This window comes from Falco cherrug, chromosome 5, assembly GCF_023634085.1.
Source record: "Falco cherrug isolate bFalChe1 chromosome 5, bFalChe1.pri, whole genome shotgun sequence".
In the NCBI taxonomy this organism is placed as follows: Eukaryota; Metazoa; Chordata; class Aves; order Falconiformes; family Falconidae; genus Falco; species Falco cherrug.
The window spans coordinates 46,643,990-46,654,422 of NC_073701.1; positions in this window are offsets into that span (position 1 = coordinate 46,643,990).

The following is a 10,433-nucleotide window of genomic DNA, read 5'->3' on the forward strand; positions in this document are numbered from 1 at the left end:
ATATTTCCTAGTAATGATGCCTATCAGATTCTGTAGAAGTTTTGAGTCTCTTCACTTTAGCAATTGGACCTACAGCTCCCTTCACAAATCTCTCTTTCTCTCTTTCCTTTATCAACAAGGAATTGTACCCACATGCAGCAGAGCTGCTCAAGAGGATGCTTTATATTACCCTGATTTGTACCATTCCTTTAACTACAGTGTTCCCCTTCCGCCCCTCCTATCTTAAACAGTCGTTGAAATGGAACTGTAGAGTTAGTTGCCTGAGGTTTTTTCTATGTAAAGGTTTATGGATTTCTTGTAGTGCTGGAGTGTGTGGGTAGAGCTGGAACTGGTAACCGGTTGCCAGTAAAGGAATGTCCTCCACTCCAAAATTATTCTGCCTCCCCTAGAAAATGATGCAGTTAAACTCCCTATTACAGAATGCTGTGCAAATTGCTGATTATTTTTTCCCCCTGATTTTTTTAGTGAAGCCTCTCTATGGGACCCAGTTCCCCAGGTTGTGTCTAGCTACAACAGTTTGTGTCCTTGTGTCTGCTCTCCTGAGGAGTTGTACAGGAGTTGATGCCTTTGCAGGTTTCAGGGGAACGCCAGGCTGAGAAAGCAGTTTGACTCAGGTAGTTCCTTCTGCTCTCCCAGAACAGAATGTTGCTGGGAGGTCACTCTGCCCTTCAAGAAGCCAGTAAATCCAGAATACTAGTAGGTCACGGAGAATTCAGGTATGATTTTGCAATTGCTAGTAGGACATGACCCTCTTACCAAACTGTTTGGTTGCCCTTTCTCCCTCATGGCAAGTACAGGTGCCATGGCAATGCCAAGGAGTGCCAACGTCAGCCTGGTGGCTAGGGTGCTGTCTGGTATTTCCCTCGGATGGCACATGCTCAGGTTTATTTCTCTGTATTTTGCTTTCCTCCTTTTGTACTATAAAGACACGGTTCTATTTGGGCTCATAGATGGTGGTGATGGAGAGAGCTTCCAAGAGCTCTGAGGACTTGGAACGCCGTATTTCTGTTGTGATTGCAAGAAGAGCAGAAGCCAAATGAACCTTACCGTTTGGAGAACAGGGAGCGTGCCAGGTACTCAGAACACTTTCAGTGTGATTTTTGTGCTGTTTCACTTTGCTTTTTCAAGCTAGGACTGGCACACCATCACCAGCTCTGCCAATGTGCAGTAAGATGTTAAGCTGAGACTGGGCTTGTTTCTGAGCTCTGCCGCAGGCTGAGCCGTGTTTTTCAGCGCTTCCGAAGCTGCGGCCCATGCCTCTGCGTGTTGCTGTGGGGTTTTTCGAAGGGGTGGGGAGTGGTGGGTTTGGAGGAGGGGTGTTGGATTTTCCTGGGTCTTCACTCAATTAAATTTCCAAATTAACCCACTGCACACCTTTCTTCGAAGGGGGCTTTTTATGAGAAACCTTGCAGCTGCATTTAACAGGGGCCTAGGCTAGGGCTGTTGGGATGCATCCTGAAAGATCCAGTGAGTATAAAGGAGTATGGTTTTCAGTCTGGATGTGTTACTGGCAGCTTCAGCACCTCCTGTGCCATCTCCTACAGTTACACTTGTGGGGTATGGCACAACAGTGTGATAGTTGGACTAGCCGAACTATTTAAGTAGCGTGTGTGCTTATTCAGAAGGAGGAGTAAGCTAAAGTATCATAAAAGTGTTTCAATAGGCAGTTTCTCTCTTGGGGCCTGACTGTTTACAGAACAAATTAGCTTCCTGTGCTTGTTTCCATTTAACAAACCATGTATTGTATGTATGACAAGTGCTCCAAGAATGGTTAGACTCAAGTCCTTCAGGCTAAAGAGGATTTGTGTTCTGTGCTCATCTGAGTATTTACTTGGGATGCCACAGTCAGACTCTGTGTTCATGTGTATATTTTTCATTTCTTCTCGTATTTACTTCTTTCAGTTAATTTGTGTCCCTTTGTGATTATTTCTTTAGCTTTGTCCAGCTTCTCTAATAACATATGAACTCGGATGAATTTTGAAAATCACGATGTTTAAAATACGCAAAACGAGGCAAAGACAAATTTACGCAAGCTAGCTGGGTAAAAGCAAATACAACAGTACTTAGGTAAAGCATGTGTTATTTCTAAATGCATAAATGCACACAAAGTATGCTTAATATTTAAAATACTTTTAAAAAATGGTATTTTACATTACTCACTTTTCTAAAGCAATAGGCTCTTTCAATTGTTCTCTACTAGCTGTATAGCAAATTTTGTTTCTATAGATAACTTGCATTTTCTAGCACATGAGAAGAGGGATTTTCTGTAGTTCTAAAAATCACATTATTTGTCTGCAGTATTCTCCAAAGATGATAATAACTGGTCCATGCTCCTCTTCCTCAGCAGAGTCAATATTCAGGTTTATGTGTGCTAAGACTTTGTAGCCTGCTGGTTCGAACTCTTACTCCAGTGCTAAGAAATCTTAGTCTTGTCATGTTTTCACACCAAGTTTTACAGTCCCAGAGACACAATGTCAGGGACATTTCTTTCTGTGCTTCCCAGTCAGAACCACTTAAATTCATCTTTTAATACCATGATCAGTATTGGCTGTTGTTTATAAGCCCCTTGGCAGCAGTAGTGTAGGAAAAAATGTTAAGGAAACACTGAAAAATACAATTTTGGTTTAACAGGACTGCAATAGTGCATGAGAGGAATGGCATATTTTTAATGTGAGATTTAGAAATGCTTAGAGTTTTGTCGTCTTAACAGTGTGGGTTTTGTTTTTCATTTTAGTATAGATGAATGATGTAGGTATAGATCATTTTTAGTTTGCATACAAATTACATCTCCTGCTTTTAAAAAATTAAACCATGGTGCCTCCAACTGATGCAGCTTCTACCTCCATTTTGCATTACTCATTTTATTCCTTATTTGAGTTCTGTCATGGCTTTATTATATTTAATAATTTTAGAACTTATTTTAGAATAATACAATGCATCTGTCAATGTGTGTGTTTTGTTAAGATGGAACCTATCCAGAAAATGAGAATTTGATCACAGTGAATACTTTGAGCAGTTAGCAGCAAATACAAGACTTCTTACCTTTTGATTTTTTTTTTTTTCTTCTTTCTCACAAAAGCAAAGTTTGGATGTCTAAATGGGAATTGATAACTGTAAGTAGTGAGGGGCTTCGAGCTTGGTTGTCTTCTGTTTTGAATGTGTTTTGTGCAGCATTTAACGAAGTGGGTTTCCCTATTGAAATGACCACACTCAAATATTTTTTGCTATTCCTAAGGTGACTGTCCATTTGTGTCTGATGAGATTCATTGAAGGGAAAAACTAGAAGTTCTTAAACATAGTCAAAACTTCAAAGCGAGAACAGAAGAATTAGGTATTATAACCCAAACACTTGGTCCAAATGGGAGGGCTGCAAAAATTCTTTCCCAGAGGAAGTAAAGGCAAAATTTAAGTGACTGCAGTCAGACATGAGTAGCACAGCTAATCCAGTAGAAGTGGCATGTTAAAGGTGAACTGTAGTGATGGTGTTTGTACAGTGACTGACAGAAACAGTTAACCACTTTTTGCTTTCCATTTGAAATTCAAGTTTTGCTCTTGCAGATTCTTGGACTTTGCTTTTCTTCCCCTAAGGCAGTTTTAGAGGCTGTTTTGAATAGGATATTCAAATAATTCTGGCATTTTTCCTTAAGAACTGAGCAGAGTTTGAAAACTGGGTACCTCAATCTATCCTTCCCTTTCAGAGTTGTTTTTTCCCAACAGATTCTTGCTACGTTAAACAAGTGAAGCCATGTAACAAACATTTTGGTAATCAGGCCAACATAAAGTACTCATAAATTATCACCAGGCAGCTCTAAATCTGTCATAAATTCTTACTGACTTGCTCACAGGAATGTTTATGTAATTCAAAGAAACTATAAAGAGGAAGTTAAGTCTCCTTTTTACAAGTTAAATCAACTATAGCAAGATGAAAAACACCCACACATTTGGCTTTGGATCAGTGGTGACATTCTTGAAAAGCAAACCTTTATAAAATCTTTATTATGAAATCAAATTATGAAATCAGATTTCAAGGTATAAAAAATCATGTTTTCCAGGTGTCACTGATTGTACTCTGCTTGTATGTTCCATGTATACCAGGCTGTAACCTTGCTTGGGGAATTACAGATTTGGAATCATTCCAGCAAAACAATTTTTGGTGGAGCTGGGAACATTGATGTAATGTAGGATGTGTTAAAGCTGGGAATCATTGAAAGGGGTTTAAGGAATCACAGTTCCAGAGATGTGGAAAAAATACGAGCAAACCACACAACAAAACCCACTGAATGAGATGCTATCTTACATGACATCCCTTAAAAAGAGGTGTAGAAGCTGCAATGAAACACAGATAAATATATCAGATGTTTATGTTATTTTAGAGTACAAATTACAAAGTAAAATATAAGAGAAACCAATAGGCCTTTGTACACCACCAAACGAAATATCAATAACCAAAGTAAATGAGAGGTCATTTAGTATTAAACCTATACAATTAACAAAAAGCAGCTTATTCCATTGATCACAGTGACACAGTTGTGAAATATGATGTTGGAAAGACAGAATATTTGGAATATATTAATCACAGGGACAGGAAATCTGTGTTCTTAACAGAACAGGTGGCAAGGATGCATTTGTTCAAACCAGGTAATTCTGAATCGGCAAGTCCAAACAAAAAATAGCCAAATGTCTGAGATGGATAAGATGAAGTGTCCTTTGAATCACGCCTGGTGAAATTCATCACACCTTGAAAAAATGAGAAATTTCTAAAGGATTGTGAATCATGACAATTCTGGTGTTTTGGAAGAGGTGAGCAAGGCAGCTATTGACCTGAAGACAGTCCTGAGTAAGACAGTGGATGGCAGATTTGGAGAAACAGTCTAGTCTGAACACCAAAGGATTTTTCTAGGTGTTGCTAATTGTTGTGGTTTTATGAGAGACTGGTTTTGGCAAATGTCACTGGCAGATTTCTAATTGTTTTGCTTGTGATTTTTTTTTTAAACTCATCAGTGTAAATACATGAGCTTTGGATTTCTTTAGGGAATTTGATTTGTTATCACACCAAGTTTAGATTTAGAGGAGCTTCTATTCTATAGCACTAGTAGAGAACTTAGTAGATGGATTAAAATATGGATTGTATTATTGGTACAACGTTATGTAATGTTTTTGTCCATGATCTGTAAAACCTTCGATGATAAAGCTGCAGATGATACGAATTGGCTAAAGGGTGATTTGCAAGAATAAGTAGATATCAAAATATGATGCATGTCTGCTTTCAATATCCAACAGAATGTTTTTGTTACCTTATGGATGAGGTATAGCTTTGTCATACATAGTGGACTTTAGAATGCCAGTGACAGTATCTTGAAAATGGTGGTGTGGGAATGAAAGGGGATGGTATCATCCACACAAGCCCCAAAGTGTCTGCAGAGGTATGTCAGCAGGGCCTGTCAGTATGTGAAAAGGATCTGTCTGGAAGGCGTGAGGAAGTGATCTGTGCACTTCATTAACAAGACCTCAGCTGGAGTAGTGCATATAGCCCTGGTATTGACATTTCAGGGACAAAATGAATTCAACCAAAATTTAGAAGAGGATGACAAAAAGGGATCCATGGGCTGGCCAAAAGTCTTGCAGTATAAAGTTTGAGTTTGTTTTGTTAAATTGGAGAGAAAGCTGAGAAGTGATGTATTTGTGATGTGTGGGAGAGAGGCAGGATATGTCAGCCTGGCTGGCAAAATGAACAAGGAGTTCTGTTGGCTGGAAGGAAAACAAACTTGTAAAATCATGTAAAGCAAGAGAATTAGTTATTAATTTCTACATCTGTATGCAAAACTGAGTCTAAGCAAACATCTCAGAAAAACATTCTGTTTCTACTTAAATGCTCCCAGCTGTTCTGTATGCTTCAAATGTTATGGGTTATTATAAAGCTAAGATCTTAATTCCCTTGATTTTCACGTTTCACCTAAAAACAGGTACAGAAAGGAATTTAGGAGACCCTCTGATAATGTTCCTTGCCTCAGGTCTGCATAGCCTGTGCTAGGAGAGTGACTGTAATGAAACACTTTTTGTTGGTCAGCTGTGGATCAGCAAGAGCTTGATTCTTGTACTGTAAAATTTGACCTTTAAATTTTTTCACCTTCCTTTGAAACTGGCTGCTTTAGGAGGTGCAGTATTGAACAAAGGTGATCTGTGCCTTCAGGTGCAACAGGGTTTTTTTGTTTGTTTGTTTTTGTTGTTTTGTTTTTGTTTGTTTTCCTAGTGCAGTTTCTTTGCAGACCGCATCATGTAATGACTAGACTTCTGACTGGGAAACAGGTTTCCCCGAAGTCAGATTGGCAGGGATTTTTTTCCTGATCTTTTTGTGTGGTGTAGGGGGCAGGCTGTATGTGTCACCAGCTGAGATTATTTAGGTATTTCTTGCCTAAGGGCTTTCCTGCCACATCAGGGACTGGGGATGATGATGGCACCTTAGTAGTCTCTTCTTGTAGCAATCAGTTTAATTTTCTAGGTTTTTGAAGTATTTGGCCTAGGTGATTCTTGAAGCTTTACTTGTAAAAGTATAGCTGAGTGAAATGTAATGGCTGTGAGAGAGAGAAAGACGTGGTGAATGATCTAACATCTTTTCATATTAACCTCTACCCACCCACAGTGGTCCAAGATACTTGGAAGTTTCAGTAGATTCATAGAATTCCAATGCAGAATTGTTCACCTAATCCATCACTGATACCTCCCAGACAGTGTACAACAGTGTAAATATATAAAGGTAACTTAAAGAAAAAAAACATTAATCTTTTTTACAGCATAAACTCAAGAACTAAGTAGTGCTAGCCTCAATTATATACACTAGGATATTTTTGCTTAGGACATGCCCCAGTCTTTAATTCTGCAGCCTAGCAATTATCATTATCCAATAATTACAAGTAGAAGAATGAAGACTGCACTGCATCTAATGCATTTTTAAAATTAGTGTAGTCTGTTTCTTTTTTCCTCATGGTGTCACTACACGATAAAGTTAATGCTCTTTGGATATTGTCTGTACTGGAGCGTATTTCCATTTCCTTTCTCTCACTCTGACTTTCTGAGTTTTCTATTACATGTTTAGAAAAGATGATAATAAATATACTGCCTTCAAGTTTGGACGTGTTCTCTCAAGCACTGACCCGTTCTTAACATCTTAACATTGTGTGTGTATTTTTCATTTTCTTTTTTAAAAGGATTTAATGTTAGAATAAATTTAGCTTTGGATAAGGATCTGGAGAATTTCAGCAGTTCTTTTAACAACTTGAAGGTAGGAATTGCCATTAAAAAAAAATTTACAAAAAGGCGTGTATCTTACAATTGAGCTTATGATGTTACATCTGTGATATATTTCCTGTGCATGAGGAAGAAGTCTAAGGCCCTTGGTTTCTGTCTAAGCTTCGCTTTTTCTTATGTCATTGTGAAGTGTTTTGAATTCAGCTTTCTTGATTGATAGGAAAAGTAGTTTTCTTTTCGAAGCTCTTGGTGGCAAGCAGAGAGAAAATTTTGTTTTGTTTACATCCCGATAGCATTTTTGTCTATCTGGTTGTTACCACTTTACCCAGATCCACATTCTTAAAGATAACCCAGGTACCTGACTTCCACAGTGGAAGGGTGAAAGATGTGGCACTAGCAAATGCATATAAATGTCAAGCAGGACTGAAGAGAAATTTGCTTGTGGTGTCGGACAAGAGCAGGAGCCAGGCGCGGAGGTACTGTTCTCTGTTCCTGCATTTGGAGCGTGTCCTTCCTGAAAGGCAAGGACCGAAGGCCATTTCCCTGATTTGCTTTTTCTGCCTCGTCAGTAGGACAGCGGTGCTTGGACTGGTGAATGACGATAATGAGTGTGACTGTTGAGTCATTAGGAATCATCCACCAGTTCTACAAAATCTACGTCCTAGTGTAAACTGGCTACTAGTGAATCTTACGTGTTTGCTTCAGATAGCTGAGCTTGTGATCAACCTCTGTCCAGCCTGGGTTATCAGCTCACAGGTGTGAAGGTTAACTAGAACCAGTGTATTCAAGGGCAGACTTGACAGCAGTAGGGGCAGTTATCAAGTAAGTTGGTTCGCTTAAACAAGTTAGAGTGTGCTACACAGTTACAGAGCTTTTCAGTAGAAGCCCGAGCATTATCCCTCTGTGCTTTCCAATGAGCTGAAAATCCTGCCAACGTTTCCAGGAAGTATGAGTCCTCTTTTCCTCCCACTTTCTTCAGCTAGTCTTTTTACATGAGGTAACAAATAGCCCTCTTCTTAGGCAAGTGCCCACATCTAAATATTGTCTTTAATCTTCATGCCATGTCTTGCACTTACATGCTTGTCACTGCCACACAGTTCCTCCATAGAGCCAATTGTTCTTTGGACTGGTAGTTTGGAGGCAGTTGCAGTTACTATTTCTAGACTGTTCTCTTGATGACATCTTAGACATCCTCCTCCAGTGAAGTGTGAAGCAGGACAGCTGAACAGCACACGCTGAAAGAAATCTAGGGCAAAATTACATGATAATTCTGCACATGGCACAAAGTGCCTGTTTTAATCTAGAATGGATGCTATAAATTATTTCATAGTTGGGTGTGAAAGTTTATTAGTTGTCTAGCATGCTGCTTTCTTTTCCAAAGGACAGACACAACCTTCTTCACAACCTGCTAATTCTCTTCCTAATGGTCACCATTTTATGGCCATGCCAGTTGTCGACGCCGAGATGTTGGCTAGAGATGGCACAGCACGTGTGTGGTTCTGCCACAGAAGCAACCTCTCATAAACTTACTGGCAGAATCCCGGAACCAGATACGCTGAGTGTCTCTTCCTGCTAGCTGCTAGCTCCTCTGGCTTTTAATGAACACCAGGCTAGGCTGGAGGAGTCACCATGTCCAGTCTGAAATGCCACATCTGCTTTAGGAAACCCTCCACCTCCGCAACACAGAATTTCCCTGTTGTTTCCTCAGGAGTTTCTTCAGTCTTTAAGCCTCCTTCCAGCAGCAGCTTTTGTACCTTGCCTATTAGACACCTCGCTACCCAAAGAATTCTCAAAATCCTTTGTCACACACACTTACCTCACTTTGATTCTAATTTCCCCATCTTCTAATGTCAAATGCAATCTACTTTTGTGTCATCTCTTCTTTTGCCCATTCGCCACCCTCCCGCTGTAAGGCAGTTGTTGCAATTAACTCTTGGTTTTGCAACATCCAGCAGCTCCAGTTTCTTCACATACTCTCCTTCACTGTCTCTGCTGCCATCTTACCTTGAGTTAGAGGTCAAGAATAGCAATTTTCCTCACTATCTGATCTTTTGAAGGTGCCTGGCTTTTTCCCTACCCTCACTTTTAAGAGTGACCATTGTCCCCTTACTGCCTACACACTTCTAGTGTACTAGGAACTTGAATGGAAAGTCACCTTGACCAAACAGGAAGAAAGATCAAGTGGCAACGGCTTTGGGTTAGTGTGGGTTTGTAGAGGTCATTTTGGATCTGAAGAAAGGAATACTGGACCGCTGTCCCATGCCAGAGGGGACCCCATGGACTTCTCTCCAACTGGATTACACTGGTATCAGTTAGTGAGGGAAATGTGTCCTGCTAAGTCCCAGGTTTCTGCAAATACAGAAATGCCTTATGCCTTCTTATTGCTCCTTCCAGTTTCAATTTATGTCTCTGTGGGGGCTTCAATTTTTCACTGCCTCACTGTGTCCCAAAACTTTTCCCTTCATATTCATTCCCTGCCCCACCAGTCTTTCATCTGTCTCATCTTTCATCAGTCTTGCTAGCTATCCTCAGTCTATTTTGCCCCAATTATCTCTCCCAAACAAGTTCAGCTGCTTACTGTGCCACCTTGCCTGCTTGCCACTTCTGATGAACCTAGATCAAATTCTTCCTGAAAGTTGCCAGTTCTTGTTGTTTCACTCCTTTCCCTCACTTATGCTTAGAGTTGTGCTGCAGCTCCCATCTCATCCTTTAATTTTAGGGGTCACTCAGCTACGAAAGAGGTGCCCCAGTTTTATAGCCTGAAAATCTGGCTACTTTGTACTTTTGGTGCCTGAAGTGAATGTGTTTTAACATAACTCCCTGTGCGAGTCTTTACAAGGTGCAATTAAACCTGGGAAGTCAGCAGTTCAGTAGTTCACCAAAGAACCAGTTAATTGAGGACTTTGAAGTATGAAGTATTTACCAGCTGTAAACAAAATCTGCATTCTAAATGAAAACTGTCTCCACAGCAGTGCCTGGGTTTGCACAGGGCAAGTTCCAACGCCCAATGAAATCAGGGAAAGGGGAGGGGAGGACCTTTCACTGATTTCAGTATCCTTTGGATCAAGCCACTCATTTCCTTTAGCAACGATAAAATGATGCACAGAGTACTGGGACTGTACAACTTCATTTTATTTTGTGTGCTTTTATAGGATATAAATAAATGACAAAATTACAAAATTTATAAC